This window comes from Sus scrofa, chromosome 6 (assembly GCF_054392235.1).
Source record: "Sus scrofa isolate SSC_HxYL_T2T_F1_AM1 chromosome 6, Sscrofa_HxYL_maternal_Yorkshire_Landrace_v2.0, whole genome shotgun sequence".
Taxonomy (NCBI): domain Eukaryota; kingdom Metazoa; phylum Chordata; class Mammalia; order Artiodactyla; family Suidae; genus Sus; species Sus scrofa.
In genome coordinates this window covers 103,507,026-103,534,374 of record NC_139388.1, presented here as the reverse complement: position 1 = coordinate 103,534,374, position 27,349 = coordinate 103,507,026, and the positions used below count along the sequence as shown (strand labels likewise).

Sequence of the window (27,349 nt, the reverse complement as noted above, 5' to 3'; positions counted from 1 at the left end):
ATCCCCAGAGTCAGCAATGCTGGTTCCATGTTGGGGCTCTTACTAGTTTAGCAACTCCCAGGGGAAGAGGACCTCTTAGAAGTAGCATGAGCAAAAGCCCCAGGACTGTGGAATCTCAAGGCTCTGCTTTCATTCATAGGTCCCACCTGGAGCCCATCTCTGCCAGACAGGCCAGATGGTTTCCCATCAAAGGAAAACCACCAGAGCTGTTCGAACAGAGGGCAAAGGGTGCCTGGAAAGCAGGGAAGCTGAATGTGGTGGTGGGGCGCCCCTGAATTTACATGGAGAGGTTCTGGTCATCACGGAGAACCTGCTTTCTGGCTGTAGGAGATGAATCCCAGGCACAAAAGCAAAAGGCAGGAATGGAATGGGCTAAATCCTGAATCAGGCAGGGCTTGAACTAAACTTGGAGGAAGAGCAGGATTGAACTGTGAAGGCAGGAGGGGTGGTCAGGTTGAGGGGAGTAGGAGCAGAGACATGAGGGTGGTGGTGACAAAGACCTCCAACCAGGGCAGTGGTGTGGTCACTGTGGTGGCAGAGCCTGCAGAGACAGGGTCACATGGACGACACCAGTGCCTTGAAAGTGGTTTGGAACCTCTCCCACCATCCAGTCCTCTACACGTTGGGCATATGCATTCTCGAGTCCACTTATTGGGGAATCACTCCAGCTTTTGCAGAGGCAAGACTGGAGGATGAAATCACTTTCTGAACTCCTATCCAAATGGACAGCAAGGCACTAAGTGAGTAGAGCAGCTGCTTGTCTGTTCATGTCTCCACCCGCCATCCTTAATGTGCAATTTGCTTTTAAGACCTAAAGAAGGAGCAGGAGCAGATTCCTGACACTCAGCTAACAGCCCTCACATGCAGCCTGCCTGCCCTGCCCAGTGGTCACAGCCAGCCCCAGCCTGACATTTCCCATCAAACTGCAGCCAGTCTGGGTGGGAGTGGCCACAGGGCACCTTTCCTTTTCTCACCCGATGAAAAAGTAAATTATTACATTAAGGTCTTCAGTATTATGTCTTTTTAAAAAAATATGTCTCTGCGTATCATAATTCTATTTCTCTTTGGTATATCTGTGTTTCACTCACTTTTTAAATTAAGCTTGCCAGAGTTATGAATATTTATTTTGTTCCAAAAATAGCCGAGATGTACAACTGTCATTTTCTAATTCATTGATTTAAATTGTAGTAAAATACATGTAAAACTTAGCATTTTAACCATCTTAAAGGACACAGTTCAGCGGCATTTAGAGCATTCAGACTGTTGTGCAATCACCATCATGTCTAGTCCCAGAACACTTTCATCACCCTACAAGGAAATGCACATTAAGCAGCCCCACCCCACTGCCCCTGGCACCCACAGCATCTGCTTTCTGTCTCTCTGTTTGCCTATTCAGGACTTTTCATATAAATGGAATCACACAAGACCTGGCCTTCTGTGTCTGGCGTTTCACCTAACATGAGGTTTTCAAGGTTCACTCATGTCACAGTCTGGGTCAGTACTTCCCTTTCAGAGCTGAGTAATAGTCCATTGTATGGATGACTACATTTTGTTTATCCATTTTCCAAACAAAAGAAAATGGTCTGTTTACTTTAAACAGCCTTCACCATTCCCCCAAAGGAAGCAAGTCATAATGAATAGTCAGAACACTACTCAGCAATTAGTTTGCAAAATTTAAGCACTTTGGTGTCTAACTCAAACACAGACATCTTGAGGGGCCATCAGGATAGATTATACTTAAACTTTCCTTTGCATTTAATACTTTCAGCCTTGTTCTTTGATGCAGTGTGCACTGGAAACCAGTACAGCAGGAAATCAGGCTGAGTCATAAGCAAGTTGGCTGTGTGAGCGAACTTGAGGACATGGGGTTGCTAGCACACCCTGGATCACCCAGAATGAAGAAATCTGGATTTGAATCCCAGTCTGAACACTTAAAGAGATGGCCCCAGGTTGCATTACTTTATCTAATTTGAAAACAACAATGATAGCTACTTCTGAGGCACATAAGGATTAAGCAACACCAACCAGACATGAACAGAAAAGACAGGCGCCTGCTCTCCCACAGCTTCTGCTGTGCTGATGAGAAACGCATAGTGAACAGGTGGAGTAACTCACTCAAAGGCTTCCCTGGGGAGAGAGCCTCATGCTGAGGCCTGGACACCAAGCAGCTGTCAACCGGACAGAGGGTATAGCTGGTGCAAAGTTGAGATGAGGAGGTAGGTCTGTGGAGGGGGAGGGAGAGGACCTGGAAGCTTGGGAGAGGCCCTATGATGCAGAAGAAAGAGTTTGAATTTTATGCTAGGTGGGTTGCAGGAAGATAAGGACTTCTTAGAGGACCACTTAGAGGACTCCTGTGATGTAAGGATAAAGAAGAGCAGGAACAGAGAGCTCCCCAATGAAAGGCTGTTGTGTTGACCCAGAGAAGCCTGGCTGGGGATTCCTACCATTTCTGCTCCTGTTATTATTAGCATCTCACCACCAGGCTTACTGTGTGCTGCTCATTGAGAACTGGGCTTTAAGATCTGCTGCCGAGGATTCCTTGGGCCCCACTGTCAGAACCCATGCAGTTGTTCAGATAAAAGCTGAACAAAACCCTTGCTTATTCTTCTGCTGCCTCTCAGGCAGAGGCAGCATCCTTGTCAGTGGCCCTGGGCCAAGAACCCCCTTCCCTTTAGGACACAAGATCACACAGTAAGCTGCTCATTCCTGCTTTGTTTTTAAGGTCTGATCCTTCTGCAAAAGGAGAATAACTTCTATTTTCAGTCATTTGTGCTTTAGTGAAAGTGGGTTCCCACTCTTTAAAGTGGTCGTTATAAGGGGAGCAGCTGAGGGCTCTGTGTGTGGGGTGGGGGAGCACTGTCTCAGGTACTATACAACATACTAAAGGAGAGGAACACAGAGGTAGCTGACTTTGTTTATTCAAGCTTTGTATTACCAGATTAAGTGAACCCAGTCCAAAGACAAAAGCTTCTGTACCTTCCCAGTGAGCTCTAGGAATCCAAACCTCCTAATCCCCATGGTAATCCTGGAATCAATTCATCACTCAGTACTCACCAACCCCAGGCTCCCCTGTACATGTGACTTTAACTGATTAAAAACAAAGCACTGGAAACACTGTAAATCCACTATACTTCAATAAAACTTTTAAAAATTAAAAAAAAAAAAAGGACTGAAGAAACTGATGAAATAGGTGCACCTAAAAATAGCTGGTGGAATTATACATTCTAAATTCCAAATTTCTAGAGATTGGCTAAGCAATAAGCAATTAACTATAAGAGTGTTCATACTAATTGAGTCATTTCACTTAGGGGAATTTACCTCAAATAACTCCAATAAAATCAATATAATTAGTAGATTCATAACAGCAAAAATCATAGATCAAGATTTGAAAACAGACTAAACAAGTTCTGGTCTATCCACAGGTTCAAATACTGTGATCCACTTAGAAAACCAAGTGACCAGGGACTGGGTATCCCAGGGGGACACAAATAGATGTGAGGCACCTGCCCCCATGAGGCTCCTCACCTGGTAAAGGACATCCAACCACCTCTGCTCAAATCCTGCTCCACCACTTTCTGCCCAAACAACCTTGGGATAGTTACCTCTGTCCTCTGGATTTCAGTTTTTTGCTAAGCAAAAGAATTTACCTGTTAGCAATCACCTGTTTGGTAAGTGAGGAGGATGAGATAAGCTAATAATACTTGTTAAGCAGTCAGAATAGTTATCTGGCACTAACTTTTGTTAAATAAAATGATTATATAAATGTCCCATTATAAAATGATATTATATGTGCCATAACTGTATGTATAAGTGCAGAGTAAGCACAGAAATGTTACTGATTCCGCCTGAGGTTGAGGCATAGCGGGTGGGAGGGTAGGGGAGAGGATGGTATAGGAAAACCTCATGCTGATCTCTGTGGTAAGAGTCTAGGAGGAAATGAAAGGAAGAATGAGAAAGAACTTCCAGTACTGTCTAGGTTATGCATGGGATACTTCTTTGGGTTTTGTTTTGTTGTTGTTGGTATTTTTTGTCTTTTTAGGGCCGCATCCGCAGCACATGGAGGTTCCCAGGCTAGGGGTCGAATCGGAGCTACAGCTGCCAGCCTATGCCACAGCCATGCCAGATCCAAGCCACATCTGCGACCTACACCACAAGTCTTGGCAACGCCAGATCCTTAACCCACTGAGTGAGGCCAGGGATTGAACCCACAACCTCATGGTTCCTAGTCAGATTCGCTTCCACTGCGCCACGATGGGAACTCCCCTTTGGGATTTTTGAAGAGATTCGAATACTGGACTGGTTTTTTGTTTGTTTGTTTGTTTTTTAACAAATGTGACACCAAGCTGAGCTTTATTGGAAAGAAAACCACAGGGGAAAAGCAGCTAGTCCATCCTGACCCCAGGACCCAGCCATCCATCCCAATATAGTAATCCCATAATCAGGGCTGCCCAGGCCAGAACGTCAGTTACTCCTTCATGGGCAACCCATCTGCTGTGGCAGTTCATAGGGAAAGTTACTGTTATCTGCTAAAAGACTCACTGCTTAAGTGTTCCTAGTGACACTGGCAGCCACATCTGCACTATCTTCTTGTGGTTCACGACTGTTTGTTAGACTCTAGTCAGGTGCCGGCATTCTCAAGGTACTGCTGGTAAATGAGATACATGTGGATTTTGTTGTGAAGGCATTAGAGCTGTTCAGGATGTTCTATCTACTCCTGGACATATTATAAAATCACACTTTCCTACTGCCCCTTGAAGTTGGGTGTAGCTCCTTGCCAATGGAGTGTGAACAAGAGTCACACTTCCAGCAAGACGTGACATACGTAAGAGCCAATATGCCACTTGCCATGTTCCTTTTTAGCCTCAGCCATCCAGGGAGCATATGTTGTTCCATCTGGGCCCTAAGTGGCATCATACACAGAGCCCCTTTAAATAAGTACTATGAGGGACAAATAGGTCTGTGTGTGTTAAGCCACTGAGAGTTGGGAACCGTTAATTAAAGCAGCACAACTTAGCACATGCTGGAATAACTGTCAAAAAATGGAAATGCATATATAGATAACATGAAAAAACAAAACCCCATGATCACCTCAATAGACGCAGAAAAAGCATTTGATAAAATTCGACATCTATTTATGACAAAAACTCTCACCAAAGTGGGTATAGCGGGACCATCTCAACATAATAAAAGCTATTTATGACAAACCCATAGCCAACACAATACACAATGGTGAAAAGATGAAAGCCTTCCTGATAAATTCTGGAATAAGACAAGAATGCCCACTCACCATTTTTATTCAGCATAGTATTGGAAGTCCTAGCCACAGCAATCAGAGAAGAAATAATAAAAAAAGGTACCCAAATCAAGGGAAAGGTAAAACTGTCATTATATGCAGATGACTAGGTATTCTAAAGTTATGTAGAAAATCCTAAAGACTCCACACAAAGATATTGGAACCCATAAATTCAGCAAGATAGCAGCAGGATATAAGGTATAATATAGATTTTTTTTTTTTTTTTTGGTCTTTTGTCTTTTTGTTGTTGTTGTTGTTGCTATTTCTTGGGCCGCTCCCGCGGCATATGGAGGTTCCCAGGCTAGGGGTTGAATCGGAGCGGTAGCCACCAGCCTACACCAGAGCCACAGCAACGCGGGATCCGAGCCACATCTGCAACCTACACCACAGCTCACGGCAACGCTGGATCGTTAACCCACTGAGCAAGTGCAGGGACCGAACCCGTAACCTCATGGTTCCTAGTCGGATTCATAACCACTGCGCCACGACGGGAACTCCTAATATAGATATTGATTGCATTTCTTTTCTTTTTTTTTTTTTTTTTGGTCTTTTTAGGGCCATACCTGTGACACATGGAAGTTCCCAGGCTAGGGGTCAAATCAGAGCTGCAGCTGCCAGCTTACACCACAGTATCAGCAACACCAGATTCGAACTGCATCTACAGCCTGCACCACAGTAGGCCAAAAGATGTAGCTCTGATTCAACCCCTAGCCTGGGAATTTCATATCCCATGGGTGCAGCCCTAAAAAAGCAAATAAATAAATAAATAAATAAAAGTGAAAGACTTGTATGTTGGGATCTATAAAACATTGGTAAAGGATACTGAAGAAGATTCAAAGAAATGAGAGCTACCCATGCTCTTGGGTTGGAAAAATATTGTTAAAATGCCCATAATACCCAAAGCAATGTGTAGATTTCATGTGATCCCTATCAAATTATGATATTTTTCAGAGAACTAAAATAATCCTAAAATTTACAATGGAACCATCAGATTGGCAATTCAAGCCCTGAGAAAAAAGAACAAAACTAGAGGTATAACCCTCCCAGACTTCAAACAATTCTACAAAGCTACAATAATGAAAACAGTGTGGTGCTGGCATAAAAATAAACATATAGATCAATGGAACAGAGAGCCCAGAAATAAACCCACATACCTATTGTAATTAATCTTTGACATAAAAGGCAAAAATATACAATGGAGAAAAAAACAGTCCTTTCAGCAGGTGGTGCTGGGAAAGCTGAACAGCTACAAACAAATCAATGAAATTAGAACACTCCCTCATACCATGCACAAATAAAATCAAAATGCCTTAAAGACTTAAGACATGACACCATAAAACTCCTAGAAGAGAACATAGGCAAAACATTCTCTGACATAAATCATAGGAATGTTTCATTAGGAAACAGAAACAGAAATGACAACCTACTGAACGTGAGAAAATATTTGGAAACAATGCATCCGAGTGCTTAATTTACAAAATGCGCAAACAGCTTATATAACTCAATATCAAAAAAAAAGACAAACCAATCAAAAAAAAAAAAAAAATGAGCAGACCTAAATAGACATTTCTCCGAAGACAAGACAAAAGGCCAACAGGCACATGAAAAGATGCTCATTATCACTAATAATTAGAGAAATGCAAATCAAAACTACAATGAGGTACCACCCCACACTGGTCAGAATGGCCATAATTAACAAGTCAAATAACAAATGCCAGAGAGGGTGTTGAAAAAAGGATACCCTCCTTCACTGTTGGTGGGAATGTGAATTGGTGCAACCACTGTGGAGAACAGTATGGAACTTCCTTTAAAAACTACAATTAGAACTACCTCCAGCAATCTCACTCCTGGGCATATATCCAGAAAAGAGGAAAACTCATTCAAAAAGAAACATGCACCCCAGTGTTCACTGCAGCACTGTTTACAAGAACCAAGACATGGAAGCAACCAAAATGTCCATCAACAGGAATGGATAAAGAAGATGTACATATACACAACAGAATATTACCCATAAAAAAGAATGAAATAATGCCATTTGCAGCAACATAAATGAACCTAGAAATTATACTAAGTGAAGTAAATCAAAGACAGATATATGATGTCACTTATATGTGGAATCTTTTTTAAAAAAATGATACAAATGAACTTATTTACAAAACAGAAACAGAGCTGGAGTTCCCGTCGTGGCGCAGTGGTTAACGAATCCGACTAGGAACCATGAGGTTGTGGGTTCGGTCCCTGCCCTTGCTCAGTGGGTTAATGATCCGGCGTTGCCATGAGCTGTGGTGTAGGTCGTAGATGTGGCTCAGATCCCGCGTTGCTGTGGCTCTGGTGTAGGCCGGTGGCTACAGCTCCGATTCGACCCCTAGCCTGGGAACCTCCATATGCCGCAGGAGCGGCCCAAGACAACAACAACAACAAAAAAAACAGAAACAGACCCACAGACATAAGACAAACTTATGGTTACCAAAGGGGAAAATTGGGGAGGGATAAATTAGGAGTTCCAATTAACAGGTACACACTACTGTATATAATGTGTATACACACACACACACACACACTACTTGGATGTGGCAACATCACCATACCGCCGTGAGCACAGTCCTCACCCTGTTTGGAGTTCCATTTTCTCATCCTATAAAGTGGGAATCACAGCAGCTACCTTGCATGGTGACTCAAGGACTGGGGGAAAACAGTGAATTGGCACAGGGTCTGTTAGGTGACATTTGCTTAGGAAACTCAGCATCATCTCATATAGGTCCCTTAACAGTCCTGGAAACCAAGATGATTGTCCTAGTCTGATAGCTAAAGATCAGAAAGGTCACTGGCTGCCTCAGGATTACCTAATAATTAGAAAGCAGGACTCAGCCCAGGGCTTCACTGAGCAGAGGCTGCAGGGCCCCATGCCTTGCCCAGTACCAAACTGGTCCCACTGTGGGACACGCTTAGGCTCTCAGGAGGACCCTGCCCATCTCAGCTGACCCGCTTTTGTCCTGGAGCTTAATAGACTAAATCATGTCTTGAATTTCATTGATTTCATGCTTTCTGAAGATTGTAAAATAGCCTCAACTGACTTATTGGACCAAAATCCTTTTCTCAATGTGTTCTCGAAAAGCAGTGGTTACTACCACTGTTTCTTCTGTTCTCATGCTGCCCTTACTAATGTAGCTGACACAGAAAGGTGGACTTAGGCACATCTGCGGCATGGATCATGGAGAAGGTGTGGAAGCTGCCTGACGGAAGCACTGCTCCAAATTGAAAGGTAATGAATACCTTGATCCAAGCAAAGAAAAACAGAACTTCAGGATTGGAAGGGACACACAGCCACCACAGGAGTGACCACCAGGGCACTTTCTTTACTTAAAATGTACGTTCATGCCTAAGGAGGGGTTGTCCTAGCACTGTCCCAGTCCCCTACTCCCATAAGCAAGAGCAGAAACTCAGCTTTGTTGGAGGCAGCACTGGGCTTGGCTGGAGGGGATGGGGTAGGAGGGAAACAGGCATGTACTACCTCCCCTCACACTTGACTTAGATGTGAATAACTAACTCCTCACTGCTACATGGAAAGTGTTTCAGGGACATTCCACTGCTTTGTCCCCTAAATAGCTCCTATATGGGAATCCTGGAACAGCCACGCCCTGGCTAAGACTGAAGGCTGTGGGCTACAGGGTGTGGGATGACCTGTGCTAGTGATTTTCACACCCCTGGAAAGCAGAAGGGATTTTTTTGGTGTGAAAAGCCACCATCCTCTGGCCACAGAGGGGACTTCTCCAGTCATCTCTTGCCCTGTTGGCTCAACCTCAGTCCTGAAGGCGTTGAAGGAGGTCACACCCAGACCATACTGGGTAAAGCAGAGGCTCAAATAAGGCAGGAACATCTCCCCCCTCCCCACCCCCGAGAACTCTGTGTCCTCAAAAGTCAAGCCCAAATTGAATTGAAATCTCAGAGCTATTAAAGATCTTGTCTAAATTTACCCTGACCCACTTAGGGGAGGAGCCAGAACAAAGACGACCTTTTTAAAACAACATTTGGGACACTGAACTCAAGGCATAGCTCAATAAAGCAGCCAGTGACCAGTTTGGAGGTTCAATCCAGTATTAAGTCACCACCAGGGAGATGGGCCATGAATTACTTCTATGACATCAGGCCTGGCTGGGTCAGCACCCATGTGTAGCCCCGCCCAAGGGTAGGGGTTGGAGGGGCTGCAGCTTGTTGCCTAGCAACATCACACAGCCATCACTCAGGAACATCAGCATCATATCTGGTAAGCACATCTCTCTGGCACTAAAACGAAACATACAGTGGGTTGAATCACTACTCCAAGTGGGAAATATAGCTGATGGGGCCTAGGCATTGGAGGTGGGAACCCTATCTCTTCCTCTGAATTTAGAATGGCCTGACCTCCCCTCCCATAGACAGGAGCACATGTTCCAGCAGGAGGCAGGCCTGCCAGGTTGCTGTGCACTTGCCCAGGAAGAGTGGTTTTTATTTCTAACTTCCTCCATCCCACATCTGCTCTGCCACCTGCAGTGAGATGAAAGCTAACAGGACTTCTTCCTGGCCTTGATGGAACCCTGAATTAATGCTTTATGACTTCCTAGGTACAGTGGGTTGTCAGCCCCATACATGCAGAGTTCTCTTCCTCACAACCTCACAGTGCCCTGCACAGCTAAGTAGACCCCCCCAAAAAATGCTTGTGGGATTTAAACCCTTATTTCCAATTTTATTTAGAAGAAGTGCATTAAAATTTAAGGAATATAGCCAACCCGCAACAAATATGATGTTTAATGGAGAAAAGCTGAAGGCCTTTCCAATAAAATCTGGAACAAGATAATGATGCCCACTCTCTTTTATTCAACATAGTATTGGAAGTCCTAGCCACAGCAATCAGACAAACAAGAGAAATAAAAGCCGTCCATGGGAGGAGAAAAGGCAAAACTGTCATTATATGCAGATGACATGATACTACATATAGAAAACCCTAAGGACTCCACACAAAAACTACTAGATCTGATAAATGAATTCAGCAAAGTAGCAGGATACAAGATTTACACTCAGAAATTGGTTGCATTTCTATATACTAACAATGAAATATCAGGGAATGTAGAAAAACAATACCTTTTACGATCACTTAAAAAAAGCACTTAGGAATAAACCTCACCAAAGGGGTGAAAAACTTATATGCTGAGAACTATCAAACACTAATAAAGGAAATTAAAGAGGATTCAAAGAAATGGAAAGATATCCCATTCTCTTGGATTAGAAGAATATTGTTAAAATGTCCACATTACCCAAAGGAATCTATAGATTTCATGTGATCCTTATCAAATTACCCATGACATTTTTCACAGAACTAGAATAATCCAGAAATTTATATTGAACCATAAAGGCCCAGAGGGAATAGAAGGACTAGAGCTCAATTTCTCCCCTAAAATCAACAAAATTCACAACTAAAGGCTGAGCAATCTTCAACCAAATGGACCGGAAACCTTAAAAAAGATATCCTACTCCAGAAGACAAAGAGGAGGCCACATCAAGAGGTAGGAGGGGTGATTATGCCATATAAGCAACCCCATACCTCCCAGGTAAGAAGCCCCACAGACTGGAAATTAACTGGTTCACAGAGACTCACCTACAGGAGTAAGAGTTCTGAGCCCCACATCAAACTCCCATGTGTGGGGATCTGGCACTGGGAGAAAGAGGCCCTGGAGCATCTCCCATTGAAGGCCAGTGGGGCTTGGGCACAGGAGCTCCACGGAATTGGGGGAAACGGAGACACCATTCTTAAAAGGTGCACACAGACTTTCACGTGCACTGGGTCCCAGGGCAAAGCAAAGTCTCCATAGGAATCTGGCTCAAACCTGACTGCAGTTCTTGGAGGACCTCCTGGGAAAACAGGGGTGAAATGTGGCTTGTTGTGAAGGAAGGACATTGGAAGCAAAGCTCTTGGGAATATTCAGCAGTGTGCATTTCTCTGGAGGTGGCCATTTTGGGAAAAATCTGGCCCCACCCATCAGTGCTGAGAAGCCCCAGGGCAAACAACAATCCAGGTGGCACCTCTAATCCCATCCAGAGACAAAGCCCCACCCACCAGAGGATAAGAATCAGCTCCACCTACCAGTGGGCGGGATCAGTCCCTCCCATCAGGAAGCCTACAGCAAGCCCCCCTACCAACTTCAGCCACAAGGGGGGCAAACACCAGAAGTAAGAGAGGCTACAACTCTATTATCTGTAAAAAGATCACCACACCAAAAACCTATAAAAGTGAAAAGACAGAGAACTATAACTCAGATGAGGGAAAAAGAAAACCCCCCAGAAAATCAGCTAAGTGATCAGGAGATTCTCAGCCTCCAGGAAAAAGACTTTAGATTGTTGGTGCTGATGATGATGCAAGACATTGGAAATACACTGGAGGCAAAGATGGATAACTTACAGGAAACACTGAGCAAAGAGATACAAGATATAAAACTTAAACAAGAAGAGATGCAAAATACAATAACAAATAAAAAATTCATAAAGGCCCAGAATTGCCAAAGCAATCTTAAGGAAAAATAAAAATAAAAAAGCAGGAGACATAACTCTCCCAGGCTTCAGACAATACGACAAAGCTACAAAAATCAAAACAGTCTGAAAATGGTACAAAAACAGACACACAGATCAAGAAAACGAGAGCGAGCCCAAAAATAAAACCTGCACCCCATGTTCAACCTTCAACAATGAAAGCAAGACTATAAAATGAGAAAAACATTCTCTTCAGCAAGTGGCGCTGGGAAAATTAGACAGCTGCATGTAAATCAATGAAACTAAAATACGACCTCACACCATGCACAAAAATAAACTCAAGATAGCTTAAAGACTTAAGACATGACACCATAAAATGCCTAGAAGAGAATATAAGCAAAATATTTTATGCCATAAATTGTACAAATGTTCCCTTAGGTCAGTCTCCCAAGGCAATAGAAATAAAAATAAACAAATAGGACCTAATCAAACTTACAGAAAAGGAAACCATAAAAAAAAAAAAAAAAGCAAAAACCACCTACAGAACGGGAGAAAATATCTGCAAATGATGCAACCAACAAGGATTTAATCTCCAATTTTGGAGATTACAAAGGTTTTGGAGATTCCAAGGTACAAACAACTTGTACAATTCAACAACAACAAAACAAACATGCCAATTGAAAAATGGGCAAACAGACACTTCTCCAAAGAAGACATATGGATGGCCAGGATATACATGAAAAGATGCTCAACAACACTAATTATTAGGGAAACACAAATCGAAACTACAATGAGGTACCATCTTATACTGGTCAGAATGGCCATTAAAAAGTCTACAAATAACAAATACTAGAGAGGGTATGGAGAAAAGGGAGCCCTCCTACACTGTTGGTGGGAATGTAAATTGGTACAACCACTATGGAAAGCAGTATGGAGGTTCCTCAGAAAACTAGATGTAAAACTACCATGTGATCCAGCAATCCCATTCCTGGGCATATATCCAGACAAAACTATAATTCAAAAAGATACATGCAGAGTTCCCACTGGGTATCAAGGGGTTAAGAACCCAAAAGTGTCCATGAGGATGCAGATTTGATTCCTGGCCTGCCTCAGTGGGTTAAAGATCCAGCATTGCTTCAAGCTGTGGCATAGGTCTCAGATGCAGCTCCAGTTTGACCCCAAGCACAGCAACTTCCATGTGCCATAAGAGCAGTGGTAAAAAGCAAAAGGAAAAAAAAAAGATACATTCACCCCCATGTTCAAAGCAACACTATTCACAATAGCCAAGACATGGAAACAACCTAAATGTCCATCAACAGATGAATGGATTAAGATACCGTACATATATACAATGGAATACTACTTAGACATTAAAAAGAATAAATAATGCCATTTGCAGCAACATGAATGCAACTAGATTATCATACTGAATGAAGTCAGTAAGAAAGAGAAAGTCAAATACCGTATGATATCACTTATATGTAGAATCTAAAATATGGCAGAAATGAACCTATCTACAGAATAGAAATAGAATCCCAGATATAGAGAACAGACTTGCAGTTGCCAAGGAAGACGAGGGGAAAAGGAGGGAGTGGGATAGACTGGGAGTTTGGAGTTAGTAGATGCAAATTACTACATTTAGAATGGATAAACAACAAGGTCCTACTGTATAGCACAGGGAACTATATCCAGTTTCCTGGGATAGGCCATAATGGAAGGTAATATGAGAAAGGGAATGTATATATATGCATAACTGAGTCACTTTTCTGTACAGTAGAAATAGGCACGAAATTGTAAACCAGCTATACTTTAATAAAAAAATTTTTTAATTAAAAAAAAAAGAAAAGAAAGTTAGCCAAACCTAAAAGACTGGATACCTAACCTCAACACCCACCTAGCATAAAGGCCCCTAACAGGAGGATAAGCACATTGTAATGCTGATGGCTAGTCTGCATACACATTCACAGTTTCACAAAGTGCTTTCTCACACTCTTTAGTGCAGTCACAGTCTGGGCGCCTTGTCAGTGCTTGCTGCCTTCAGTCACTTCCCCAGCCCTTTCTACACCTCCCTTGCTCAGGTCACGTGGCCGCCTCCCAGCCATGATCTGCTCTCCTGGGGAGCCTGAGGCCCAGCCCACCTGTCCCCAGAGATGCAGAAGCCGACCCTGAGCTACTTCAGGGGAAGAAAAGCCCAGAAAAGGGAGGTGTCAGAAATCTCAGGTCTCCCCTCTGTCTCAATTTGTAATCCCCCTCCACCTTGACCCCACGATTACAGCTGGACCTCTTATGCCCAGGAATTTTATTGAATAAACATGATAACAATCACTTACTGAGGCCTTAACTGTGTCCCAGGTACTGTCTCCTTTAATACAGCAACCCCAGGCATTTTGGGTGAGGAAACAAGCTGAGAGTTTAGGTCATCCACAGAGAATAAGAGCAGAACCAGCTCCTAGATCACCTGGCCCAAGGCCACGCTCACAGCACACTCACTTCCAGCACTGTCCGTCCCCGGCCCTGGCTCAGTGCAAACTATCTCCAGAAACACACCAGTGGTAAACTCTTCCCTATTCAGGCACCATCTGGGGGTCATGGTGAGGCTTTGCGTCTGTCCATTCACTCAGCAAACACACGTGGAGTCTCACCCTTACAGGCCCTTCTGCTCAGGACTTAGGACAGGAGTCACATAAGATCTGGTGCCTGCCCCCGGGAGGAGACCCAGACACAAGAAAATTTGTTCAGAACAGCATCTAGACAGGACAGAATAGGCTGAGTGCCACAGGGCCTAAGAAAGGCATAGCTGCTTGGCTGGTGGTCAGCAGTGATGTCACAGAGCTGAGATTGACCCTCTGATGAAGCCACACAGATGGGATGCAAGGGGCTCATACCCAAAGACTCCACGGCAGACAGCTCCCCCCCCTTTTTTTTTTGTCTTTTTGCCATTTCTTGGGCCGCTCCCTCAGCATATGGAGGTTCCCAGGCAAGGAGTCTAATCGGAGCTGCAGCTGCCAGCCTAAGCCAAAGCCACAGCAACGCGGGATCCGAGCCGCGTCTGTGACCTACACCACAGCTCACAGCAATGCCGGATCGTTAACCCACTGAGCAAGGGCAGGGATTGAACCTGTAACCTCGTGGTTCCTAGTTGGATTCGTTAACCACTGCGCCACAACGGGAATTCCCCTTTGTCTTGAATAGACAAGAACATCCCCTTGGTCTCCCCACAGTGGTCCCTTTCATTTAGCCCTTCAGCAAACAGTTGACCTCTCCCACATGCTGGGCATGCTACTAGGGGCTGGCCTATGGCAGGAGAACAGACCCGGCTCTTGCCCTCACAGAGTGGACAGCTCTGTCACCAGACTCATCACAGAGAAGCTGCCCAGGCAGCACTTGCTAAGGCATCAACACACATGGAGATCCATTGCAGTACAGTCTGCAAATGCTGGCCCATGTAAGCAGACAAAGCTGCTTCAAACCAGAGCTGCTGCACGGGATGCCAAGGATGACTGAGGACAGAGATGCCAGTGTCTGTAATGGCCTGGGGCCAAGAGCACTAATGTGCTGACATTTGTCAAGTAGTGTGCTTCTGGTAAGGTGACATTCTGTCAAAAATAGGTGATCCAGGAGTTCCCATCGTGACTCAGCAGTAATGAACCTGATTAGTATCCATGATGTTTCCGGTTTGATCCCTGGCCATGTTGCTGTGGCTGTGGTGTAGGCTGGCAGCTGTAGCTCTGATTCGCGCCCTAGTCTGAGAACTTCCATATGCCACACCTGCGGCCCTAAAAAGAAAAAAAAAAAAAAAAAAAAAAAAAGGTGATCCACTCAAATAAGCCCTTTTCTCAGAATCTTCCAGGAAACATATATTTCTTCCTGTCTTGATCACTGCCCTGCAACGTCCATTCTTCTACTAATTATGTGGGTTAGGCCACACTGAAGAGCTTGTAATTACTGTATAACAAGTGAGAAGGGCTTGGACTAGGCCATGCTTCAAATCTGACTGTGTTTTAAGCTGCTGCTGGGCTCTGATAACTCGGTGCCTGTCCTGCCAACCAGGCCACATGATGAGGAGATGGAGATGTCTTTGCCGCAATTCCTGATTTAACGATCGTTGTCATCATCTCCTCCTGTTTATCCATTCTCTACCAGTCCATCTGCCCATCCTCTGTGCATTTCACCCTCTGGTTCACACCAGGCCTCTGGCTGGAGGCTCCCCAGTGCATCCTCCCAGCTCAGAGTAAGAGAAGGAGGGTTGTAGCGGAGAAGCTTGTACAAGTTAGTAAACGATCTTGGACATGGCTTGTGAGAAAATGTTTTCTGGAAAACCCTAATGATGGATCCATGGCCACTATAAGGAAGACCCACCCGGATGCCTTCCAGAGACCATGCCACCCCAAAGCCACACCTTCCTCTTCAGTGGGCTGTCCCCTTTCTCAGGGGGTCATGGTTCTGAACCAGGTAACCCCCTCGCACTGAGCAGCTGGGGCAAACCTTTCCCCTCCCCTCCCAGGCATCCCCTGTTTCTGGGCTTTACCCCAGGGTCTTCTGGGGCCAGGAGCTGTGCTGTTTGTACCACATGCTCTTTCTCACACACACACACGCAGTACAGAGGAGAGAGCCGTGAATACTGCTCACATGGGCCCCTCATCTACTCTCCATCGTAACACCATTTGACAGGGAACACCAGTCCAACAGTAATCCCACTTTCCTCCCAACTTCTGATCACGTGCTCTTCCTAAATTACCCAGGAATTGCACTCTGCATCCACCTGACAGTGCGTGTGTGGAGTCCCCGTTCAGTCAATCCAGTCAGCTAAATTATTATTACGTGATTATGTTTTTAGTGTAAAGTCTAATTACATATCCATACTGTTGCCAAGATTCTGTCAGTCAGTCAGTCAGTCAACGAACATTTACTAACCATACCTCAGTCTTGGTTCCAGGGTCATGGAGATGAGTCAATGGAGACCCTGATCCAAGGAGGCCCCTGAGTCCAGGGGAAGAGAAAGGCATGAGTGCACCTCACTAAACCGTAGGTAGCACAGAGGAGGTGGGCATAGTTCTACCTCAGGGGCAGCAAATTTGGACAAAGTAAAGCCTGCTAAGGCATCACGTCTCAGTTTAGTCCACTATGGGGCTGAGACTCTTGGCTCAGTGGGGGCCCTTCTAATTCATTTTTTTTTTCTAGATACTGTTAGAAATGTCCAGCTAGATTCTTTATTTCAGAACTTTATGAAGACGGCACCAAGACTGAGACTGACTGAAATCATACCTAAGTTATGAAGTGTTACAGCATAGCATCCACATTAGAGACCATGAGTGAGTCAGAACACCACTAAGGGTCGTGGCCTCCTCCTTCCTCATCCAGGAGGTGGTGACATGCCCAGTGTGGGGGCAAGGCTGAGGCCACCTGGATTCTGCAATGTCCTCTGCCTGGGCTGCCAGTTCTGATTCCTCAGGACCTTCTGCTGAGGCCACTGCTTAAGGAACATCTTTATCCACTGGTCTCCTTGATCCAGTTTATGTCCCTTCATAAGGGCTCTCTTTCATGCTATCAATGCAGCTGCACAACTATCCCCCCACCCCACCACCCCCTGGCTGCTTGGTGTTACTGCTCCCTCAGCAGGGCCAGTGGTCCTGGTGAAACTGCTGTCCTCTGGGCTGGAGATGCAGCCATAGGAGAAGCAGTGTTTCCCTTTAGAATCTGCTCTGCAGACAGATCCTCTATTGCACAGACACAAGGACAGCAAAACATTGTCTGTGCCCCTGCAGTCATAGGTCACCGTGCAACTCTGAGTCACCTCCTGATGTATGTTGCACGGGCTACAGAGGCTAGGAAGAAATAATACTGAGGGAGAATCTGGAAGAAGCAAGACTGAGGTCTTGATAAGGTTGAGATATAAACATACTGAAGAAAAGAGAGCTCTCAAAAACAGCAATAAGAAAACCCAATCAAAAAAGGGCAGAAGACCTAAATAGACATTTCTACCAAGAAGACAAGTGGATGGCCAGGAGGTACATGAAAAGATGCTCAACAACACTAATTATTAGGGAAACACAAATTGAAACTACAATGAGGTACCACCTCACACTGGTCAGAATGGCCATCATTAATAAGTTTACAAATAACAAACGCTGTAGAGGGTGTGGAGAAAAGGGAACCCTCTAACACTGTTGGTGGGACTGTAAGTTGGTATGACCACTATGGAAAACTGTATGGAGGTTCCTCAGAAAACTAAAAATAGAATTACCATATGATCCAGCAGTCCACTCCTGGGCATATATCCAGAAAAAACTATAATTCAAAAAGATAGATGCAGCCCTACATTCACTGCAGCATTATTCACAATAGCCAAGACATGGAAACAATCTAAATGTCCACTGACAGATGAATGGATTAAGATGTGGTACATATACACAATGGAATACTATTCAGCCATAAAAAGAAGGGAATAATGCCATTTGCAGCAACATGGATGCAACTAGAGCATATCATACTATGTGAAGTCAGAAACAGAAGGACAAATACCATATATCATCATGCATATATAGAATCTAAAGTATGGTACAAATGAACGTATCTACAGAACAAACAGACTTACAGACATGGAGAATTAGATTTGTGGTTGCCAAGGGAGAGGAGGGAGGGAGTGGGATGGACTGGGAAATTGGGGTTAGTAGATGCAAACTATTACATTTAGAATGGATAAACAATGAGGTCCTACTATATACAGCACAGAGAACTCTATTCAAACTCCTTGGATAGACATGATGAAAAGAATACTAAAAAATGAATGTATATATGTATAAGTGAGTCACTTTGCTATACAGCAGAGAATGGCACACTGTAAATCTACTGCACTTTAATAAATTTTTAAAAGAAAAAAGAGCTCTAAATATTAGGATGAAGCTGGTTGTGAGGGATAGAAAATCCATAAAATAGTGCCTTAAACAAGATAGAGGCTTATTTTTCCCCCACAGAAACATAGGCAATGCAGGGCTGGTATGGGGCATACAATCACCAGGAACCCAGGTTCCTTCCATAGTGTAGTTCTGTCATCCTCAACATGCTCTAACTCATGCTCCAAAATAGCTTCTCAGGCCCCAGTCATCATAGCCTTATTCCATCCAGCAGGCAGGAGGAAGGAGTAAAGAATGGATTGCCCCTTTTGTACAAGGACAGTTTTCAGAAGTTGCATCTACTGCTTCTGCCAACATCCCATTCAGGTAGTACATAACCACAGTGCCACACCTAGATGGGAGGGAGACCAGAACACACAGGCTTTCTTCCGAACAGCTTGTGCCTTCTGTGTTAAGTTAGGGCTTTCTAGCAGTCTCCACAATTGGCCTCAAACATTCAAGTTTAAGATCTCAGAGATGGAACACTTCTGGGTACTAACACAAAGAAAAATATGACCCTAGAAGTAGGCAGCTGATAGGCAGTCATAGTGAAAGTCATGGACATACTGAATGAAGTTCCAGACAGTGATGCTGATTTGCTGGGTGGATCATCAACAGTGTAGAAGATGAAGCCACATGAGCTGGCTGAAATAATCAGGGTAGAGAGGATGACTCTGAGGCCACTGATGAAATCCTGGCTGCAAGGCAGACCTCGCAACCATGTGACCACGGGTTATGTTGATCCTAGAATTACCTCATCTAATTGTGCCACTCGATGCAGATGCACCTGAAAGGACCTTCTCTGCTGTCTCCCCTTTGATCCTGCATCCTCAAGCTGTGACACACAGTACACACAGCTGAGCTGATGAACCCCACACACTCCTGGGTCCCAGCAGATACCTTCCATGTCCTCTTTCCTACAACACTCTAAACTCAGCATTTGAAACATGACCAACTCTTTCTGTGTGATGCCAGCAATTTGGTAAACTGCCCAGCTTAACAGACTATCCATTTGTTCTTTAAAGACTGAAAATAGTCTAGAGGAAAAGAAAGAAAACAAGGAAAAAATAAGGAAGTTTTCTGAATGTTGTGTTGCTATAATGGACTGAGAACAGGCCCATGAGTCACAGGGCAGCATCTGTTGCCAAAACGGCCAAACAGAAGGGGATTCACTTCCTATATTCTTTACAAAATAATAGAGCCACTGATTTGGGAAGAGAAAGAGCAACTTCTTCCGAAGATGATAAGCAAATCTATTGGCTTCTGTGACTCAAAAGGTAGCCATCTAAGCAGCTCAGAGGCAGAGGGACCAGTTTCCAGGACTGGCCACCCCTGACCTCACAGACCTCACCCTGGACGGTGCCCAGGCTAGGCCTCCTCTGACTGGCTTCTCTCTTTCCCCTCCTCTGGCAAGTGAACACCTTCACCTTCAGGCCAACAGGCTCCATCTGTTCCTGAAACATCCTCATGCAAGTGGGGTCCAAGTCTAATTTGAGATTCACACGGAGAGTGAAGAGCCTTTTGTGGTCTCTGTGCTGAAGATCTCCATAGCAGCCTTGTCCCTGGAAACCCCCAATTAGGAATTAGGAAGACCCCATCCCTCCCTCTCCTTTTTTTTTTTTTTTAAGTGTGAGAATTCTAAGGGTATTTGTCAAGCTAATATTGGGAATAGGGAAGAAAAAAAATTCCTTCATCATTCTGTACTTACACTCCAAAGCAGACTGTTTCTCTTTTTTTGAGCAACAAAACAGAGATAACAAAGAATGACATAACAATATTCCTGTATCCACTATTCAAAATGAATAGCTAACTTTGTTAACATTTACATATTACACAAATTACAGTTGATTCTTGTTTTCCACAGGAGGAATGCTCTACAAACTTACTGGGAACCCCTAATTAACAAGTACTAAACTACTTTTAGGGGGGATAAGGTTTTCCTAGAAAAAACACAGGCTCCTGGGAGCCGCTGGTATATGTACCCATAAACAGGATGTGGTATGGTTTTGTAGGTTAATACATTTTTTACATAAATGATATATTGTTCCAATGTTCTGCAACTTGCTTTATCCAATAACTTGTCTTTTCAAGATCTATCTATATGGACACATGTAGGTCTAATCTATTAACTGAAACTTCAGTATAGTAATTCTAGACTTAGTAATTAGATGATGTCAGATATCAATGGTTTCAGGCACTTCCAACATAAAGTGATTATTCACCTTCCTCTAACAGAGTTGTCTTACAAAACAGATCTGGTCATTTTATTTATTTATTTATTTTTGTCTTTTTAAGGCCACACCTGTGACATTTGGAGGTTTCCAGGATAGGGGCTGAATCAGAGCTGTAGCTTCTGGCCTACACCACAGCCACTACAATGCAGGATCCGAGCCGCATCTTCAACCTGCACCACAGTTTATGGCAACACCAGATCCTTAACCCACTGAGCGAGGCCAGGGATCGAACCTGCATCCTCATGGATGCTAGTCAGATTCATTTCTGCTGAGTCATGATGGGAACATCTTTTTTTAATTAAAAAAAATTTTTTTTAGGGCCACACCTGAAGCACGTGTAAGTTCCCAGGCTGGGGGCTGAATCAGAGCTGCAGCTTTTGGCAACAAAGATAGAGATCCTTAACCCTCCGAGTGAGGCCAGGGATCAAACCCACATCCTCATGGATACTAATCAGGTTCGCAACCCACTGAGCCACAAAGGGAAGTTCTGGTCATATTATTACTGTGTGTAAAACTCACTAAGCATGTGACACAGGCTGTAAACAAAGCTCCTCGGTACATCAAGGTCATGGTCAATCTGACCCCAGGACGTTTGATGTCATTTCCCATCACTCAATCCCATGCAGTCAACACAGATACACGTCATTTTCACTTCTTTGGCCCTTGCAAATACTAATAGTTTGCCGTTGGCGGGGGGTGGTGGTGGTGGTTATTCCCTCGTCTGGCAAACTCCTAGACAACCTTCAAAATCCAACTGTCATCTCCAGAGGCAGATTTACTATGAAGCCAAGGAAATTTAAGACCCAGGACTTCCATTTCCAATGGCCTCTACTGAGACCAAGGGAGGGGTTCTAACCATGTGTTCACATGGGCATTTGTTTATGTAAAATTAAAGGATTATAATTTTTTTAATGTATATGTATTTTATTGAAGTATACTTGACTTACAATATTGCCTTGGTTTCTGGTGTAGAGCAAGTGATTAAGCTATTTTTTGTTGTAGGGCCTGAGCCTGGATCTGCTCTGATCACTATTTATGAAGTTTTTCATGACCCCCCTGGGGCACCCAAGCACTTTATTCTTATGTCCACTAGCTCAAATGTTGTGATGAGGCTTATCAGTTCACCTCTGATTTGATAAGACAAACAAGGAACTCTATTTTTACCTCAGTCTCAATAGCAGCTATTCAACAAACATTTGTTAACTGTATGTTAGGAAAAGAAATATAGACAGGTCTGTGCATTTGTTTGCTGAGTGTTCCACCATTATCAGCTTTGGCTACTTTCAACTTCAGAAGGAGCTCCAACTGCGGGCTCCCAGCACCAGCAGATGGGGGCCCCAAAGCAGCAGAAAGGCAAAGAGGATTTCAGGGGCATATGGGGCCATGTGAAAGTCAATCCCAACAGGAATGGGAGTCAAACAGAAAGGAGGTGGGGAGTTTAGACAGGGAAGGAGACAATAACGTGCAACTATAATCAGGAAAGAGTTCGTGTTGTAGGTGGTGGGGGTGGTTTCATTTAAAAACAGGGGACATAAAATGGGAAATATAAAGAAAATGGGCATTTAGCTACAATTGAGTGGATTAAATTTGGAAGATTGTATGAAGGAAAAGAATGTATATATATGTGTGACTAGGTCACTTTGCTATATAGCAGAAATTGAAGGAACATTGTAAATCGACTATATTCCAATAAAAAATTTTTAAAAATTTATCCCATAAGGCCAAAAAAAAAAAAAGATCATTCATCATGATCTTGTTGGAATTATTCCAAGGTCATGGGGATGGTATGTAAATCTTATCTCAATAAAGCAGGAAAAAAATTTAGAAAAGTAAAAAAAAATTTTTTTGAGACAGTTGCTGATGCGACATCCTTAGCACCTGCTGTTTAGAAGGCCACTCAGTTCTCACTCTGCCTCCAAAAAAGGACTCAGCCTGTCGTGTCTCTGGAGCCATTTCTGGGTGTTCCTATCCTACTGGCCCAGATTTCCTTTCTCCTTCAGCTCTGCAACCAAAACTATGGATATAAGTATCACTATAAACGTGTGTTGTCAAATATATTTTAAACATCTGAAGAATTACTAAGCTGTGCATATATAAGCTATTCTTTATATTTTATTTGATAACCTAAACTTTTCCATAATTTACTGCTAGAAAATTGTAGTGTTTTCTATTTCAAGTTATCCTTTTCTCCCATGTACCCAAGAGTGGGCTACATTCTGGAAAAATACGACATTGTTCTGCTGGTAAGAGGCAAGGAGGCAAGAGAAAGAGAAAAGCAGAAACAAACACATTTGAGAACATTTCCCATGGGAAAGAATGTCACATTTGAAAACAGATGCCTCTGTTGTTTCTTGGGTTTAAGTGTAAGTTACTTGCTCTGTAAAATCACAGCTGAAATCCATGCTGCAGAGCCAGCAACTTCTTAGCCTCCTATGTCGAGACGCAAACAGAATCTGAGATCATTCCGGATTTACCCAGTGAGTGATGGCACTGGGCTAGGGGAATGAATGAATAATTTAGCTCACTAACAGTTAACATTTATCAAAGACCAGACCTCACCTTCCAGGAGGGCAGGAGAGCCTGGAATAAGATGATCCCCTCTTCAATTAAAAACAAACTGACCCCAGAATCTGTATGTTAATTCACTTTTTCAGCAGAAGCACCGTTCAGACCAGAGAGATGGAAAGAACATGTACCCTGACAGCATGTACAGGAAGGTTTTTGATTTCAGTTCATCCAGCAATTTCTGGGCTCATATCAAGGCAGGTACTAGCTGGGTGCTGTGGATGCAGAGATAGGAAAACCCTCACTGCCCGTGAGGGGCACATGGTGTGGTGGAGTTGATGAGAAGGACAGGGGAGTGTGACCAGGGCTATGATGAGGACAGTGCGAGCCTGAGCTTGTGTGTGTGTTTCAGGGGGAGGTGTTTGGTAGAAAAAAGAGGTAGCTGGCTGGTATCTAAGAGAGGCCTGTGCTCTGAGGCAGTGACTGTCAGGAAGGTCCAGCAGCAAACCTGGGGGTCAGGGCCAGGACCTCACAAGGACAGCCATGCTCCTACAGCCTCCAGTGACTGCAGGTGTGGTGCTTCTCTGCCCAGGATGTGCTCACCCCCTTTGCCCTCCTGGAAACCACAGCTCCTGCAGGAGATAAGACACTGACATGGCACCCCCACACCATGCTGTTTCCTTTCCAGGGATGATATGCACACCACCAGTGAGCACATCCTGCTGTGACTGCCACTGGCCCTATGCACCAGATGCTCAGGGAGCAGACAGCAAAAACCATGTTTTTTCTCCTCTGCCTGTGCACAGCCCAGCAAACAAGGCTCTCAACAAGTATCTGTTAGAATGAGTGAGGCGGGGCTCCACTTTGCTCAATGAGAGCTCAGCTTCCACCCTAACAACAGGAAAAAGCCAGATACTCGAAAATATGATAGCTTTTCTTGAGCCCATCAGGGAGGTGAACATAATTCCAGGGTGACAAGCCCCTGAGGAAAGACAGAGTGCTGACTCACCTTTGGCGGAGGCAGAGGGAGGCACAGCTGCCACCGGAAGTAGTGTGGGGAGAAAACAGCTAAATGTGGACAATTCTCAAGTGTGGCCTCATTATGACAACTTAGAATAACTAGGTACCCGGCACAAGGATGGTGATCTGTACTTGCAAAAAAACCTCTTTTCTGTAGCCTCCGCCAAGCATCGTGAGAAAGATGGGAGCCATGAGGACACCCTGCCCAAGGCTGAAGAAGGACCAGAGGGATGGAGAGCCCCCTGCCCCACAAGCCTCACAGAGCGAGGAGCTGCCACAGGCTCAGAGAGAGGCCTCAAGATGGGTGTGTGGGGCCAGATAGGACCAGTGGGGGAGGGGCACCGAGGAAACCCCTGACACCCTGGACCCCAGACCCCACAGAAGGTACACTCCCCAGCAGCCCAGCGCTGGAGGGAAGGACAAAGCAGCAGTGCCCTGAGGGCAGCTAGGGAACTGGAAACCCAAACCCAACCATGCTGACTGCGTGGACTGGCCCTTCCTCACACACAGCCCCACCTCTGGGTCCACTGAGCTCTCCAGAGCCCCTCTCCCCCTCTCCCTTCCATGGCTCTGCCTCAGAAATGCTACCTGCCTTCCCCTCCCCTCTGCTTCCCTGGCTCCTCAACTCAAGGGGCCTACCAGGCCCCATTGGCCCTCCCTGGGCCGCAGCTTGGAGACCCTCCAGGTGGTCAATGGAAGCCACCCTGGGCTCCCATCACTCACCTCCCCTCATTCAGGGCCGACGTTCCTGTGCTGCCGCTTTTTTTTTTTTTTTTTTTTTTTTTTTGTCTTTTTGCCATTTCTTGGGCCACACCCGCAGCATATGGAGGTTCCCAGGCTAGGGGTCCAATCAGAGCTGCAACCCCTGGCCTACACCAGAGCCACAGCAACTCGGGATCTGAGCCGAGTCTGTGACCTACACCACAGCTCACAGCAACGCCAGATCCTTAAGCCACTGAGCGATGCCATGGATCGGACCCACAACCTCATGGTTCCCAGTCAGATTCGTTAACCATTGCGCCATGACGGGAACTCCTCTGTGCTGCCTCTTGTCCAATGTCCAAATTGCATGGATTTGTCCAGGTGTCTGGGTTTTACGTCCCAGTGGTAAAGCTGGTGCCTGTTACACTTCTTGGGCAGAAGCAAGAGTTCATTTGATTTTTGACAAAGGTACCAAATCAATGCAATAGAGAAAGGAAAGCCTTTGCCACAAATGGTGAAGAAACAACTGGATACTCACTGGAAAAAAACAAACTTCAAAACCTGCCTTGCACTATACAGAAATGTCCACATAAACGTAATAAAGGAAGAACATATGTCTTTAGAGTAGGGAAACATTTTTAAGGGAGAATATGTGTCTTTAGACTAGGGAAGCTTTTTTAAAAAACATTTCTTAGGAAACAGAAAATAGTTATCTTAAAAAGAAAAAAAGGATAAATTTGACTTCATCAAAATTAAAAAAACTTGCTCATCAAGTGACTGTTATGAAAACAAATAGGCCAGCCACGGACTCAGATAAAACGGTCATGAAACTGAAAACTAGAACCTAGGATAAATAAGAAATCCTATAACTTGATAATAAAAAGACAATCCAATTTAAAATGGTCAAAGAATTGATCAGCTACAAGGAAGGCAATAAGCACATTAAAAAAACTGCTCAATACCACTGGTTGTCAGGGAGGTGCAAATAATTTTTTTGGTTTGTTTTGTTTTTTGTTTTTGCTATTTCTAGGGACGTTCCTGGGGCATATGGAGGTTCCCAGGCTAGGGGTCAAATCGGAGCTGTAGCGGCTGGCCTACGCCTGAGCCACAGCAATGCCAGATCCAAGCCACGTCTGCAACCTACACCACAGCTCATGGCAACACCGGATCCTTAACCCAACGAGCGAGGCCAGGGATCAAACCCAAAACCTCATGGTTCCTAGTTGGATTCGTTAACCACTGAGCCATGACGGGAACTCCAGGGAGGTGCAAATAATTAAAACCACAAGAGATACTACTACACAGACATCGGAATGGCTAAAATCAAAATCACCAACACCAAACAGTGAGGAAATGAAACAACTACATCTCATATATTGTTAGTGAGTGTATACCAGTAGCTGGCATTTTCTTGTCAGACTAAACACACACCTACCCTAAGGCCCAGCAATTCCATTCTAGGCATTTATCCAAGTGAATTGCAACATATGTCCACAAAAGACTTAGGAAAGACTGCTCATATTTATAACATCCCAAACTGGAAACTCCCAGGTGTCCATCAACAGGAAAAAGGATACACAAACTGCAATATGTTCATACAATGTGACAGTTGTCAGCAAGGAAAAAAAAACAAATTAGTGATACACAAAACCACATGGATGACTCTCAAAAATATCATGGTGAGTGAAAGAAGCCAGACTAAAAAGAGCATGTGCTACCACTCCACATACAGTTTGATTCCATTTATTTTAAATTCTAGAAGACACAAAACTCCTGCATGAAAAGAAAAGTGTCTATCAAAAAAAAAAAAAAAGAAAAGAAAGAAGAAAACTATTGTATGAGAGCAATAGATCAGTGGTTCCTCTGGGGAGGGAGGAGCTAGGAATGGTGGGAAAGGATGTGAGGGGACTTTCTGGGGTATGTGACTGTCCTATACCTTGATAGGCTGGAGTCTGGGTTACACAGACTTAGGCAGTTATCAAACTCAACAAAGAAAAACCTCAAAGATAAGAATATCATCTTTACTATAATTTTACCTCAAAAGAAAAAACATAAATGCATCCAAATATGTAAATGTATTGCAGAAGATAAAGGACGCTATTTAAGATAAAAGGATCAATTCAAAAAGAGGCTATTATACTCACCAATATATATGCCCCTGATATAGGAGCACCCAAATACATACAACAAATACTAACAGA

At 44.1% G+C, this 27,349-nt stretch overlaps 1 long non-coding RNA gene across 7 annotated transcripts in view; it reads right to left on the bottom strand.

Moving 5' to 3' along the window:
- Positions 1-27,349, bottom strand: part of LOC102159707 (uncharacterized) — a 53,198-nt gene that overhangs the window by 10,860 nt on the left and 14,989 nt on the right. The window contains exon 1 of one of the 7 annotated variants that reach the window (XR_014807590.1): positions 7,903-8,061. The exons of 5 other annotated variants lie outside the window; for them this stretch is intronic. This is a non-coding gene — a long non-coding RNA (uncharacterized LOC102159707). Of the gene's footprint in view, positions 1-7,902; positions 8,062-27,349 lie in introns of those variants that run through there. One more of the 7 variants, XR_014807589.1, reaches the window with a different exon arrangement.